This window comes from Pan paniscus, chromosome 11 (genome assembly GCF_029289425.2).
Source record: "Pan paniscus chromosome 11, NHGRI_mPanPan1-v2.0_pri, whole genome shotgun sequence".
In the NCBI taxonomy this organism is placed as follows: Eukaryota; Metazoa; Chordata; class Mammalia; order Primates; family Hominidae; genus Pan; species Pan paniscus.
Window position 1 is genome coordinate 84,907,891 of NC_073260.2, and position 15,472 is coordinate 84,923,362.

General features: G+C 39.6%; 1 pseudogene; it reads left to right on the forward strand.

Annotated features, from left to right (window-relative positions):
- Positions 1–14,917, forward strand: part of LOC117974424 (kinesin-like protein KIF27) — a 37,318-nt pseudogene extending 22,401 nt beyond the window's left edge.
- Positions 14,918–15,472: the final 555 nt, after the last annotated feature.

The window sequence follows — 15,472 nt, forward strand, 5'->3', positions numbered from 1 at the left end:
AGGTCAGGAGATCGAGACCATCCTAGCTAACACGGTGAAACCCCGTCTCTACTAAAAATACAAAAAATTAGCTGGACTTGGTGGCGGGCGCCTGTAGTCCCAGCTACTCGGGAGGCTGAGGCAAGAGAATGGCATGAACCTGGGAGGCGGAGCTTGCAGTGAGCCGAGATTGCGCCACTGCACTCCAGCTTGGGTGACAGAGCAAGACTCCTTCTCAAAAGAAAAAAAAAAGAAAGTGTCATCAATTCAGAATTCCAACAAATTCTTTTTTTTTTTTTTTTTTTTTTGAGACGGAGTTTTGCTCTTGCACCCAGGCTGGAGTGCAATGGGGCTATCTTGGCTCCACTGCAGCCTCCGCCTCCCAGGTTCAAGCCATTCGCCTGCTTCAGCCTCCCAAGTAGCTGGGATTACAGGTGTGCACCACCACACCCAGCTAATTTTATATATATTTTTTAGTAGAGACGGGGTTTTACTATGTTGGTCAGGTTGGTCTCGAACTCCTCACCTCAAGTGATCCCCCCACCTCAGCCTCCCAAACTGCTAGGACTACAGACGTGAGCCACCGTGCCTGGCCTGAATTCTAACAAATTCAAAAGGCTGTTAGGTTGTTTTGTGAATATGTTACAAAGCATTTGCCTAAGGACCCAATACCTGGCAGGAATCATTTACACTATGGAGATTAAGGAAGTTCATCTTGAAGTAGCCTAAGAAAAGTAGATTATTATATTAGCTTATCTAAGACACACTTAACAGGTCAAAATATGTATTTGTTAGGTGGTGAATTTGCGAGAAGCTGAACGGAAACAACAATTATATAATGAAGAAATGAAAATGAAAGTTCTGGAACGGGATAATATGGTTCGTGAATTAGAATCTGCACTGGACCATCTAAAATTGCAGTGTGACCGGAGACTGACCCTCCAGCAAAAGGAACACGAACAAAAGATGCAGTTGCTGTTACATCATTTCAAAGGTAACTTCCCCTTTTGACAGTTATGTAAAGTTGATGTGTAGGTGTGGGTACTGAAGGAAGATAGGACAGAATTTGATCACTTAAAAGCTCAACATGTTTAAATAGTTGCTACTTAGACAAGTTTTTGGGCTTTACATGTTTTGGTTGCCGCATTTTGGGACAGTTGACTTTGTTGTAGGGCTATTCGTGCTTGGAATGCCATCCCTTCTGCCTGCCTCCAGTATGCACATAAGAACTGCTACAATCCTGTCAGCTTGTTGTTCGTCTAGTTTTTATGTAGAAATGTGGGATTGATTCAGGCTTTTTGGTATACAGTTGAATTTTTTTTTATTTCCCAGGGATATAATACTATCATATTTAAGTTATTTTCCACTCACAAAATTAAAGTGATAGGTTCTGTCATATTCCTAGTTATATTTCTGGTTATAATTGTCAGTTGATTATAAAATTTTATGCATTAAAGTAATATCTTGGGTCAAAATTATACTGCCATTGATGGGCACATACCATTATCAGTGAGCAGTAGTTCACCACCAACTCTGATAGAAAACTCTGAGAGTGATCTGGCCTCATTTTACCTAGGCATATGGCCAGTATACAAACAGCTACTATGGCAGCAAAATCATTGTTAGGTGATACTGTTACTCCTTCAATTCAGGCTGCTTAGTCTTGATTCTCATGAATCCATAGCTGAAAATAGATCAAAAGGGATCTAGAAGAAGCAACCTGAGTAAGCAGAAAATTGGAAAAATCTGTGAATTTGATTGTTGAGGCAATTTGCTTCTAAGTTAATTCTGTCACTGGTTAATTAGCAACCAGTTGCCTAATGACAATTTCCTGGCAAGATCTCACACATCATTACATTCAAACATGCTCTCCTTACCTTAGTTTAGTTCCGAAACTGATATTTTAATATTTTTTTAAGTGACTGGGATTATACCACAAAAGTTCATGCTATAGCCAAATAAGAATATATAAAAACTTGGCCAAACATGGTGGCTCATCCCTGTAATCCCAGCACTTTGGGAGGCTGAGTCAAGAGGATTGCTTGAGCCCAGAAGTTCGAGACCAGCCTGGACAACATGGCGAAACCCCATCTCTACAAAAGATACAAAAAACTAGCCAAGCGTGGTGGCACGCACCTGTAGTCCCAGCTACTTAGGAGGCTGAGATGGGAGGATCACCTGAGTCCCAGAGGTTGAGCCTGCAGTGGCTGTGGTCACACCACTGCACTCCAGCCTGGGTGACAGAGTTAAGACCCTGTCTCAAAAAAAAAAAAAGTAAAAAAGTCATTCATTTCTATAGCTGTACAAATTGTTCATAATAAAGTTGTGGCTGGGTGCAGCGGCTCATGCCTGTAATCCCAGCATTTTGGAAGGTTGTGGTGGGAGGCTTACTTGAAAGCAGCCTGGGCAGCATAGTGGGACCCCATCTGTATTAATCAAGGATCTCTAAAGGGACAGAATAGCATATATATATCATATATATGATATATATAGATATATAAAATATATAGGATTTATATTATATAAATATATATATAAACATAAAGGGGAGTTTATTAAGTATTGACTTACATGATCACAAGGTCCCACAATAGGCTGTCTGCAAGCTTGAGGAGCAAGGAAGCCAGTCCGAGTCTCAAAACTAAAGAACTTGGAGTCTGATGTTCGAGGACAGGAAGCATTCAGCATGGGAGAAAGATGTAGGCTGGGAGGCTAGGCCAGTCTCACCTTATGTTTTTCTGCCTGCTTTATATTCATTGGCAGCTTATTAGATGGCGCACGAGATTGAGGTTGGATCTGCCTTCCCCAGCCCACTGACTCAAATGTTAACCTCCTTTGGCAACACCCTCACAGACACACCCAGGATCAATACTTTGCATCCTTCAATCCAGTCAAGTTAACACTCGGTATTTACCGTCACAAGTCCATCCCTTGTCAACTTGAACTCATACACATCTCCTGAGATCATACATAATCTTCAAATAAAGACAATAATAAGGTTATAATTACACCTCACATAATACAACTATCCTTCGTACAACCGGAAATGCACCAATCCCCAACCCAAATGCTATTACATAAAGTTAACAGTACTTAAATGCTGATGTGAAGTCAATAAATCTTATGTCACATGATAAAGGAAAAAGGAAATAAAATGAAGATATTTTCTCAGTACAAGTGTATACATGCACAAACATGTTTTTAACAAAATAAGGAGGAAATATGACAGTTACCGTCCTCGTTTCTGTGGCTGGTCACATGGTCATAGCTGGTATTGACGACCACCTTCTTCTGCTACCCATTCTTTATTCCCTTTGCCTTTAGCAAGCACCTCAGCATGTTGTGGGTTTTTCTCCTAGTGGAGTGACCCAACCCTTCATTCCTGAAGGGTCTGGACCATTTGTAGTCCTGACTGGAATGGGCTGTTGTAGTTTCCAATTGACCTTAATCACAGAGCATGGTAATACTAAGCGACACCCTAATGGATCTCCTGTATTTCTTGCATACTCTTTCTTACCTCTGTTATGGAGTAGTAGACTGATTTCATCTTGATAGTCCAGGTCAGTCACCCCAGCCAATACTGTAACTCCCTTCTTAGCCTGCTGACTTAACGGTAGGTAGAGCCCAAAGTGTCCAGGTGGCAATCTTAACTTTCAGTTTAATGGAATCATTGTTGTGTCTCCTGTTGGCAGTGTTCCTTCCTCTGAAACAAAGACCTCTAGGCCAGCAGAACGTAATGTTGTGGGAACAGGAAGCAAAAATGTTGCTAATGGATCACTAGGGGTGATAGTGGGTGGTGCCACTTCCACTTCCACCCCTTGGTCCCTGGACTCGTGAATCCTGACTATGGAAGAAACAGTACCATATACTGGATGCTGATGCAGAGCATACATGGCCTTCTGGAGAACTTTGTCCCAGTCCTGCAAAGTATTGTCATGTAATTGGTGTTGTAATTGTGACTTCAAAAGGCCATTCCACCGTTCTATCAGTCTAGCTGCTTCAGGATGATGGGGACCTTCATCCTGCAAATGACCAGTGAATCCCATGAGCATGAGCCCACTGCCACACTTCTTTAGCCATAAAGTGAGTAACTTGGTCAGAGGCAATGCTGTGTGGAATACCATGACAGTGAATAAGGCATTCTGTGAGTCCATGGATGGTAATCTTGGCAGAAGCATTGCGTGCAGGATAGGCAAACCCACATCCGGAGTAAGTGTCTGTTCCAGTGAGGACAAACCTCTGCCCTTTCTGTGATGGAAGAGGTCCAATATAATCAACCTGCCACCAGGTAGCTCGCCAATCACCCTGAGGAATGGTGCCATATTGAGGGCTCAGTGTTGGTCTCTGCTGCTGGCAAATTGGGCACTCAGCAGTGGCCGTAGCCAGGTCAGCCTTGGTGAGTGGAAGTCCATGTTGCTGAGCCCACATCCCTGCCACCATGGCCACTTTGTTCATGGGCCCATTGGGCAATGACAGGGGTGGCTGGGGAAAGAGGCTGAGTGGTATCCACAGACTGGGTTATCGTTTCCACTTGATTATTAAAATCCTCCTCTGCTGAGGTCATCCGTTGGTGAGCACTCACTTGGGATACAAATATCTTCACAGTTTTTGACTACTCAGAGAGGTCCATCCACATACCTCTTCCCCAAAATTCTTTGTCACCAGTTTTCCAATCATGCTTCTTCCAAGTCCCTGACCATCCAGCCAAACCACTGGCTACAGCCCATGAATTGGTATATAACCGCATATCTGGCCATTTCTCCTTCCATGCAAAGTGCACAACCAGGTGCACTGTTCGAAGTTCTGCCCACTGGGAAGATTTCCCTTCACTGGTATCCTTCAGGGATGTCCTAGAAAGGGGCTGTAGTGCCGCAGCTGTCCACTTTCAGGTGGTGCCTGCATATCGTGCAGAACCATCTGTGAACCAGGCCCTAGTCTTCTCTTCCCCTGTCAACTGATCATAGGGAACTCCCCATGAGGCCATCGGTGCAGGCTGGAGGAGAGAAGGCAGGGTGGCGAGTGGAGACCATGGGCATTTGTGCCACTTCCTCATGTAACTTATGCCTTCAGGACCTGCTTGAGCCTGATCACATATATAGCATTTCCATTTGATGATGGAATGCTGCTGTGCACGACCCACTTTATAGCTAGATAGGTCAGAAAGCACCCAGTTCATGATAGGCAGTTCAGGTCGCATGGTGACTTGATGACCCATAGTCAAACATTCAGTTTCCACCAAAGCCCAGTAACAGGCCAAGAGCTGTCTCTCAAAAGGAGAGTAGTTATCTGCAGAAGATGGCGGGGCCTTGCTCCAAAATCCTAGAGGCCTCCACTGTGATTCACCTATGGGGGTCTGCGAGAGGCTCCAAACAGCATCCCTATCTGCCACTGACACCTCAAGCACCATTGGATCTGCTGGGTCATGTGGCCCAAGTGGCAGAGCAGCTTGCACAGCAGCTTGCACAGCAGCCTGGACCTATTGCAGAGCCTTCTCCTGTTGTGGACCCCATTCAAAACTGGCAGCCTTTCAGGTCACTCAATAAATGGGCCAGAGTAACACACCCAAATGAGGAATGTGCTGCCTTCAAAATCCAAATAGGCCCACTAGGCATTGTGCCTCTTTCTTGGTTGTAGGAAGGGCCGAATGCAGCAACTTATCCTTCACCTTAGAAGGAATATCTCGACAGGCCCCACACCACTGGACCCCTAGAAATTTTATTGAGGTAGAAGAGTTCATCATTTTCTTTGATCAGTTTGTCCACTGAACTGAGCAGCAACCAACCAGCTTCATTATGTTCCTTGGTTCTCCATGTATGGTCAAATTTATTACATAGAGTCACTAAACTCCTTGCCTCTCACAAGCAGTGAATCAGGAGTGTCAAATGCATTTATTTTGCATAATTCTGTAAACAGTTCATGTCAAGGACTATCAGTGTTCTCCATACTATTAGGAGTAGAGTCCTTAGCATTCTTGGGTCTAATCAGATTAAGCAGCCAACTCCAGAAACCCCAAAACCAACAAAAGAACTCCATCCTTAATATTCTGTTCCTTTAGAGCCACTCCTGGTACCAAAACCTGTATTAGGGTTCTCTAGAGGGATAGAACTAATAGGAGATATATAGATATAGATATAGATATCTATATAAATATATATAGCTATCTATATAAATATCTATATCTCTATCTATATATATAAAGGGGAGTTTATTATTAACTTACACAATCACAAGTTCCCACAGTAGGCTGTCTGCAAGCTTGAGGAGCAAGGAGAGCCAGTCTGAGTCTCGAAACTGAAGAGCTTGGAGTCTGATGTTTGAGGACAGGAAGCATCCAGCATGGGAGAAAGATGTAGGCTGGGAGGCTAGGTCAGTCTCGCCTTTTTCTGCCTGCTTCATATTCACTGGCAGCTGATGAGATGGTTCCCACCAGATTAAGGGTGGGTGTGCCTTCCCCAGCCCACTGACTCAAATGTTAACCTCCTTTGGCAACACTCTCACAGACACACTCAATACTTGGCATCAATACTTGGCATCTTTCAGTCCAATCAACTTGACACTCAATAGTAACCATCACACCATCTCTACCAAAAATTTAAAAAATTAAGCCGGGCATGGTGGCATGTGCCTGTGGTCCCAGCTACCCTGGAGGCTGAGGTGGGAAGATTATTTGAACCCAGGAGGTTGAAGCTGTAATGAGCCATGATTGCACCACTACACACTCTACCCTGGGCAACAGGGTGAGACGCTGTCTCGAAAATAATAGTAATAGAAAATAAAATAAAAACAAAGTTATAACTGACAATGTTAACAATTCATGAATTTTCTAATTTCAACTGAATATCAGACATAAAATTAAGTTGATTTATATGACATACTTTATGGGGATTCTGATTTATGATCTCATTAATTTTAAGTATTTTTAAAAACAAGATGATGGACTAATTTAAAATATACAAATATACTTAAACAAAATTCTACAAAACAGCCAATTGTAACCAAAGAAAATCACAAACCAGTAGGATCATTTTATAAATATGCCAGTAGGGGAGAGTAGGTCTGAAATTATGTTTTTTCTGAAGGTTAGTAAACTGGATTTCACTGGTTCAAGAGCATAACCCAATGGAGACAATGTTAGACATTCATAAATATTAATGAAAGTATTAATAAAGTTTCTAAACTTTATTACCTGTAAACTTAAAGTTTAGAAACTTTAAGTTATATTGTGGCATAAACTAGAACTTTATGCTGGATTATATTCCCTCTTCTTTTTCTGTGGTGTTTTCCTTTGTGATTTAGTCTTTATGGCCTCTTTTAACAGGTTTTGGTTTTTGTGGGGGTTTTGGCTGTATATTTCTTGGGCCTATAAATCCTAGTCATGTGACTTTTTATATAACCACAGTTCCTGATATAAACTTTACAGAAGATACTAAAGCAGCCAATGAACAGAGTTCCAAACTTGAACTTTTTATAGAAAACACCTTACTTCTGGTGTTCTAAGGATAGGTCTAGTTGGTAGCTACTGCAAAAAAAATCTTATGAAAGTGTGAGGGTTGGTAGGGGGTAGGATGGAGGTGACTAAGGGCTCAATCCTACTTTGGGAAATTTTACAGGCAGAAAAATCCAAATTGTAGCTGAAAACAAACCCATTCAGGTAACAGATATGTGTAACATGCTTCTTATCCTTTAAATATATAGTCCAGGGCCTATGTTAAAACATAATTTTGCAGCCGGGCACGGTGGCTCATGTCTGTAATCCCAGCACTTTGGGAAGCCAAGGCGGGCAGTTCACGAGGTCAGGAGATCGAGACCATCCTGGCTAACATGATGAAACCCCGTCTCTACTAAAAATACAAAAAAATTAGCCGGGCGTGGTGCTGGGCACCTGTAGTCCCAGCTACTTGGGAGGCGGAGGCAGGAGAATGGTGTGAACCTGGGAGGCGGAGCTTACAGTGAGCCGAGCATATCACGCCACTGCACTCTAGCCTGGGCGACAGTCCGAGACTCCATTTCAAAAAAACAAAGAAACAAACAAAAACATAATTTTGCATCATTTATTTAAAACTGATTTTAAATGCAAATTTTTGTTGTATAGAACAAGATGGAGAAGGCATTATGGAAACTTTCAAAACATATGAAGATAAAATCCAGCAGTTGGAAAAAGAGCTTTATTTCTATAAGAAAACCAGCCGGGATCATAAGAAGAAACTTAAGGAACTGGTAGGGGAAGCAATTCGGCGGCAACTAGCACCATCAGAGTGTAAGACTTTTAGCGTTGTCACTCTTAACACTGTTTCTCTAGCATTTGGTGAAGTCATGCCAGCTTTGTAGTGTAGCCTTTACCAATTGACTGGGTTATTTAGGATTAGATACTTCTATTTGTCTCTGTAAACAAAAATCGTTGTCTAAGGTAGAACCACATGAGAAGTGAATGAACAAATTTATAGATGCAAAGGAAATGATCAATTATTGATTGTCTGCCATGTGCCAGGGGCTTGTAGACCTTAACTCATTTAATCCCTAAATTAACTATATAATCTAACATAGCTGTTGTTTTCCTATTTTATAGTAAATTAAGCCTTCTGATTATCACAAAAAAAGATGTATGGTAGGTAAGAGTAAAAGTATGTATTTTTAAGATAAATCAGGTCTTTTTATATATCATGGCCCCTGGAAATTAAAAAATGTAATAGAACCCATTTTTGAGACAAAGATGTTTCCTTGTATAATCATATGTAGATATGTAGATTTAGTGCATTCCTAAATGAAATAACATGACAAAATATACTTTGCAAAAGTAAAAAATACTATGAAGGTAATATATTGCGATGATTAAAATATACCCTCTTTAAGATAGCTGAATAGAGAGGAATCAATATTTCTAAAATAATAAAGTCTACATTTTATAAAAGAATTAGCTAATACTTTCTAATAATTCTAATAAGTTAATTCTAATAACTTCGATAATTTAGGTATGGTTTATGAAAAGTTGACTTTAAAATCTTTTAGGCACACATGTATTTTTTACCTTGAAAGAAAACTACTTAAATATGGGCACACAAGATGTAAGAAGACCAGTGAAAAATAATATGGAGGAGCAATGAAGTGATATATGCTGAATATGTAATAGAAGTAGAATTGGCTAGGTGCGGTGGCTCAGGCCTGTAATCCCAGCACTTTGGGAGGCCAAGGCAGGTGGATCACCGGAGGTTAGGAGTTCGAGACCAACCTGACCAACATGGTGAAACCCCGTCTCTATTAAAAAATACATAATTAGCCAGGTGTGGTGGTTCATGCCTGTAATCCCAGCTACTCAGGAGGCTGAGGCAGGAGAATCGCTTGAACCCAGGAGGCGGAGGTTGCAGTGAGCTGAGATCACGACATTGCACACCAACCTGGGCAACAAGAGCGAAACTCTGTCTCAAAAAAAAATGCTAACTTATATTTGTGACATTTATCATGTATAGACATTTTCAAGAATAATTCCCTTTAGCCCTCAAACTCAGGATAGGCTGGGGTCTGCTAACTCCATTTTCAGATGAGGCAATTGACGCTTAGAGAAGGCAAGTGACTTATGGACAGAACAGTAACTATAACATAGTCTAATGTCCCTCATCTTCTGACTGCTGGTTCAGTATTCCAAGATGAAAGTTGTCTGAGGATAAAGATGTGATACAAACATACAAATCCTGCCAAAGAGATTACACTTTCTGATTCTCAGTATAGTAATACAGAGGTGTTTACTGATGTAACTCATTTACTTGAAATACTGCCTGCTATATATAGCTAAAACTTTAACTTGAAACATTACTTGCCAAAAATTAAAAAGTAAACAAGTATCAAGTAAGAAACAAAATAATCAACATAAGACCACTTTAGCTTTGAAAAAAAGTCTACTGTCAAATTTGAGGTATCTGATATTAGACATCTAGTTTGTAAATGGCCCATGTTTATGCCACCGAGTCTACTAGACATTTCTTTAAAATGACAATGTAGTATGGTGGTATACAGGTTTAAGAAATCTGGATCTTCATCCTGCTCTTTAACCAAACACACACACAAATCTAAAACATAGTTAATCTTGGAGAGGTGTAAAATGAGAACAACACTGTTCTGACCAATTTACCCAAGGAGTCTAGTCTTGATAATAACGTTGGAGATATTATTTCAGCTAATTTGCTATTCTACCTAGAAACATTTAAAATACTTCTATTTTTGACTATAAAAATAATGTATAGTCATTATAGAAAAATCTGAAAATGAAGAAAACAAATCAGTTATAATCCTACCCACATTTGAGCATAATTCTTTTCATATTTTCCCCATGCTTTAAAATATACAGTTGCAATTATATTGGGGATATAGTTTACACTATATCCTGTCTCATAATGCTACTCTAATATAATGACATGAAACAAGGTTTGTTTGAATTATAAAATATAGCAATTTATATCAAACTCTGAGTTCCATAAAATGTTTTACATGCTTAATAATCAGTATCCTAGTTAATAACTTAGTATTTGGTGCAGTGTTTTTTTTTGTTTGTTTTTTGTTTTTGAATGGAGTTTCACTCTTGTTACCCAGGCTGGAGTGCAGTGGTGCTATCTCAGCTCACTGCAGCCTCCACCTCCCAGGTTCAAACAATTCTCCTGCCTCAGCCTCCTCAGTAGCTGGGATTACAGGTGCCGCCACCAGGCCCAGCTAATTTTTTGTATTTTTAGTAGAGACCATGTCGGCCAGGCTGGTCTCAAACTCCTGACCTCAGGTGATCCACCAGCCTTGGCCTCCCAAAGTGCTGGAATTACAGGCATGAGCCACCGTGCCCAGCAGTTCAGTGGGTTTTGATAGAAGACTGCCTACAAGACTTATATTTTCTTTGAATATTTTTGGCATTTTCCAGTTGCAGAAAAATTCATCTTTTGACTAAAATATCTTGGTCACTTGATGGTCATCCCTCTGTTACAGTGTATATGTTTTCTAACATGAGGATAAAATCAGTTTTATATGAACCTGCATTCTCTCTACTTGTATTTAAACCTATCCTTGTATCAATTTAAATCACTATAAAACTATATGTAAGGATAATAGAGTCAAAAGATCTGGGTCGGAATCCTTACTTCTTTTACTAGTTGTTTGACCTTGGGCAAATTAATCTTTCCCTAGTCGGTTCCCTCAATTATAAAATTCTGGAAGAGGGAAACTTTCTTGTGAAGAATCCAAGTGGGCTCTGGAGTGAGCCTCAGCAATGAGCCTCTTTTCTTATGATCTTTTGAAAATAAGATGCCTTACTCCTTCCCCCAGATACTGTCACCTGGGGAGCAGGATTTTTTTTTAGAGTTGGGGTCTTGCTCTGTTGCCCAGGCTGGAGTGTAGTGGTACATTCATGGCTCACTGCAGCCTCAAACTCCTGGGCTTGAGCAATCCTCCCACCTCAGCCTCTCAAGTAGCTGGGGCTACAGGCATAAACCACTCCACCCAGCTAGGGAGCAGGATTTTTTAAAGCTTCCCAGTGACTCTGATGTACTGCAGAGTTTGGGAGCCACTGTCTGTGGTCAACTTAGTATGAGTTCCATGTACAAGGATCTAGATCATTTGCTAGTTCCGGTTATTTGATTTTGAGAGAATTTTAAAAACTAGAGAGTCAGTTATGTTTTAAACCAGGGGTTACAAACTAGAACGCCTACCTGAACCAGAGTGAGCAGTGGGGACTGCAGCAGTCATCTAAATGGTCAGTGGCAACGGTGTTCCAGCTGCTGTTGCAATTCAGAAACTGTTAACTCTTATAGTTTTTCTAGAAAAGCTGTAAATCTATATTTTTATATGAAACTTTTCAAATTTTAAATCTTGGGTCAAGTATTACTAACATTATAGGCCAAGCAAAACATGTCTATGGGCCAGATTTGGCTTGAGAGCTGCCAATGTGCAACCTGTGTTTTAAAACTTTGTCTTTGCAGGGCTGGGCCAGGTGCGGTGGCTCATGTCTGTAATCCCAGCACTTTGGGAGGCCAAGGCAGGCGGATCACCTGAGGTCAGGAGATCGAGACCATCCTGGCTAACACGGTGAAACCCCATCTCTACTAAAAATACAAAAAATTCGCCGGGCGTGGTGGCGGGCGCCTGTAGTTCCAGCTACTCCGGAGGCTGAGGCAGGAGAATGGCGTGAACCCAGGAGGCGGAGCTTGCAGTGAGCCGAGATCACGCCACTGCACTCCAACCTGGGCGACAGAGCGAGACTCTGTCTCAAAAAAAAAAAACAAAAAACTTTGTCTTTGCAGGACTAAAAGTATACTAAGCATGCATCAATATGTTGAAGTTGGCATTTTTCATCATATTAGGTCTAGTACCTGTATGCATTTCTCTTAAGCAAGTTTTTGTCTTTGCTATTAGATATTCTTTGATTTAAGAACCTCTAGCTTTGATCTCCACTTTAATTCCAGTGGGGTGTCCCCACCGAGGGCATATTCTCTCATCTCCATTTCGATGACAGAAATTGTGGCGCACACCCCAGAGTACATTCAGACAGCAGAACCCCGCTATCATGCTGGGAGTGCCAACCAAGGCCAGATTTCCACACATATAATGCCAAGTCCCAGAGTTTTCCCTCGAGATATGGGGCAGAGCCAATATTATCCAGTGCTGGCATCACTTGGCCATGATTTAGAATTAACTAGTAGCAAGAACAGCAGAGAAGGCAGGCATGGAAAGGCACCAGAGGTGCCCAAAGCACTCTTATGTTTCCAGGGAGTACCAAACCCCCAAAAGACTATTTCTCAATCTGTTCCATGAATTAAAGTTGTGAGTTATTCACATGCAAGATGCCTGTAAGTGAAATAAAAATATTCATATTCACACATCTGTTCATCTAAAATAAGTCATTTAACAAAAAAGTTGAAAAACATTATGCATATTGGGTGATAATAATGTATTTATGTTAAGATGTTTTGATTAAAACACCTAATTTTGAGGAAATAATATCTAATTTTTTGGTTTGGGGATTATTTTTAGATCATAAGGCTGGAGATGGAGTCCTGAAGCCAGAAGGAGGCATGCTTTCAGAAGAATTAAAATGGGCATCCAGACCTGAAAGTATGAAATTAAGTGGAAGAGAAAGAGAAATGGACAGTTCAGCAAGCAGCTTAAGAACACAGCCAAATCCTCAAAAGCTCTGGGAAGATATCCCAGAATTACCTCCAATTCATAGTTCTTTAGCACCCCCCAGTGGGCATATGTTAGGTAATGAGAATAAAACAGAAACAGATGATAATCAGTTTACAAAATCTCAGTCGACTGTCATCCCAAATTCAGGTTGTGGGAAATGTGGGACGACTTCATGGTGTCACACCTGTAAAACTGTGTCGAAAAGAATTACGTCAAATTTCCGCCTTGGAACTATCATTGCGACGTTCCAGTCTTGGAGTTGGCATTGGATCAATGGCTGCTGATTCCATCGAAGTATCTAGGAAACCAAGGGACTTAAAAACTTAGACATTGAATAATAGAACTTTTAGTAGATATGTAAAAAGATTCCTTTTTCTAACCTGTTAAAAACTAAAGCTCAAGTTCACTACCTCTTTCCTCAGAATAAAGGAAGAAGGGGAGGAAGGAATCCCTAATTCTTTTATATGCTATAGATGTGTACATCTTCTATATATATTCGGGGAGTTTTAGTTTATATTCCCATAGTAATCAAACATGTTTTCCAATACTTGATAACATTTAAATATTTACATTTATAAATACGCTTAAATGTTTTTCCAGGCATATTTGAAGAATAAAACTAGTAATAGACTAAAATATCTATCAAGTATGTATTACTATATAATATAAATGTACATTATAAAAGTATGTTACAATATAACTATATTATTGTTATTCTCAAATACAAGTATATTGTTATTTTTTAAAAGATCCAGCTAAATCTTGCTTTTGTCAGAGGGAGTCACCTGCTGCATATGTGGGCTAAGACAACCTCTCAGCTTTATGGATTGAGGCTCATTTACAGTCCTCCGAGCTCACAGAAATGGTCAGTCTTGACTTTTTAAACATGCTCACTGTTCTGTTTCTGGAATTTTTTTGGATTTTTAAAAATTTATAATGCTATCTTTTTTGTTTGCTAATATTATGCAATATAAGTTTTCATGTCTTTCCTGCTCTATACACTCAATATATCTCTCATTATGTTACTAAAATTGGGAGAAATGAATGCTGTTCCATGGAACACGGAAATTATAGAATAAAACTAAAGCATTCTAACATTTCAAGAGAAAGAACACTGGTTATGACATCTCTGGTCACATGGAGTATGTCTGTAAAGCTTGAAGTCTTGCTAAAGCATCTTTAATGATTTGATAGGCTTTAAGTCTGATATTTTTTTCTATAACCTCCTTAGTCAGGCTTTGCACACCGGCCAAACTACACTGGGGCTGTAAATATGTCAATGAAATTTTTACTAAAATCTCCAAGTTTTTCTGGTCAAAATTTTACTATATAATGTACAATTTAGTTTGGAATTAAGAACTAAACAGTTTGCACACCAAATGTAGTTTGTACTTTTTAACCATATTTTTCAGTTATAGGAAACATCCATTGTAATGACCTGAGGAATTATTTTGTTACTTAGGTTGTTCTTTGTTACTTTTCCAAAACACTTGTAAACCAAAGTTGAGTTTCTTAAACTAATTAATGTTTGGTTGGGGGCTGTAGCAAAACCATCCTGACATGCATGCTTACTCAGAGTCACCCACTTCCTTGCTGAATCCATTTTTTCTGATGTAGTGCTGCTACAGACCTTTTCCTTTTGTCCTTTCCTCTGTTGCTGTGGATTTGATCATCTCACATAGGACCCAAACTGTCACCCTGTGCTCAAAGACTCAAGGCTTCCTTTCTCTCATTGCTAGCCCCTAGGGAGTAGAGTTTCTTGGTCTCCTTGCTAAAAACCAGTTCCTTTAAGAAACAAACCAAAACAAAACAAACTTATAAAAAGGAAAATAGTTTATCTCTTAAGCATGGTACTAAAATTTATTTAAATTAAATAGATTTCTGTGGACTTACCTGGGAATGAAATAATTTATAAATATTGGTCCAATGAGATACTATTTTCTAAATTTCAAAAAATGAATTTACAAACTAACTGGGAAATTTTATTTTTACCAGAGACTGTTTGAAGTCAGATTCTGGTTTCCAGCTAGTCTTCCACTTTTATAAATTTATGTATATTTATATATAAATATAAATCATAGAAACCAAAGGTAAAACATACACATTATAAATATGTATAAATGCACTGACCTTTTGCCATTATTATATATATTTCATATATATATACACTTGTACCTATACAAGTATATAAGGAAATGTGTTTGTATATCCATAGGTAAAACAAGTATGTGTAAATTAATTATTTCTAATTAAGGCATAGCACATAATCTTACAAGGAACTTATAATGAGGACCTTTGTTAATAAATACATATTTATTTAAATATATTATTGCTGTGC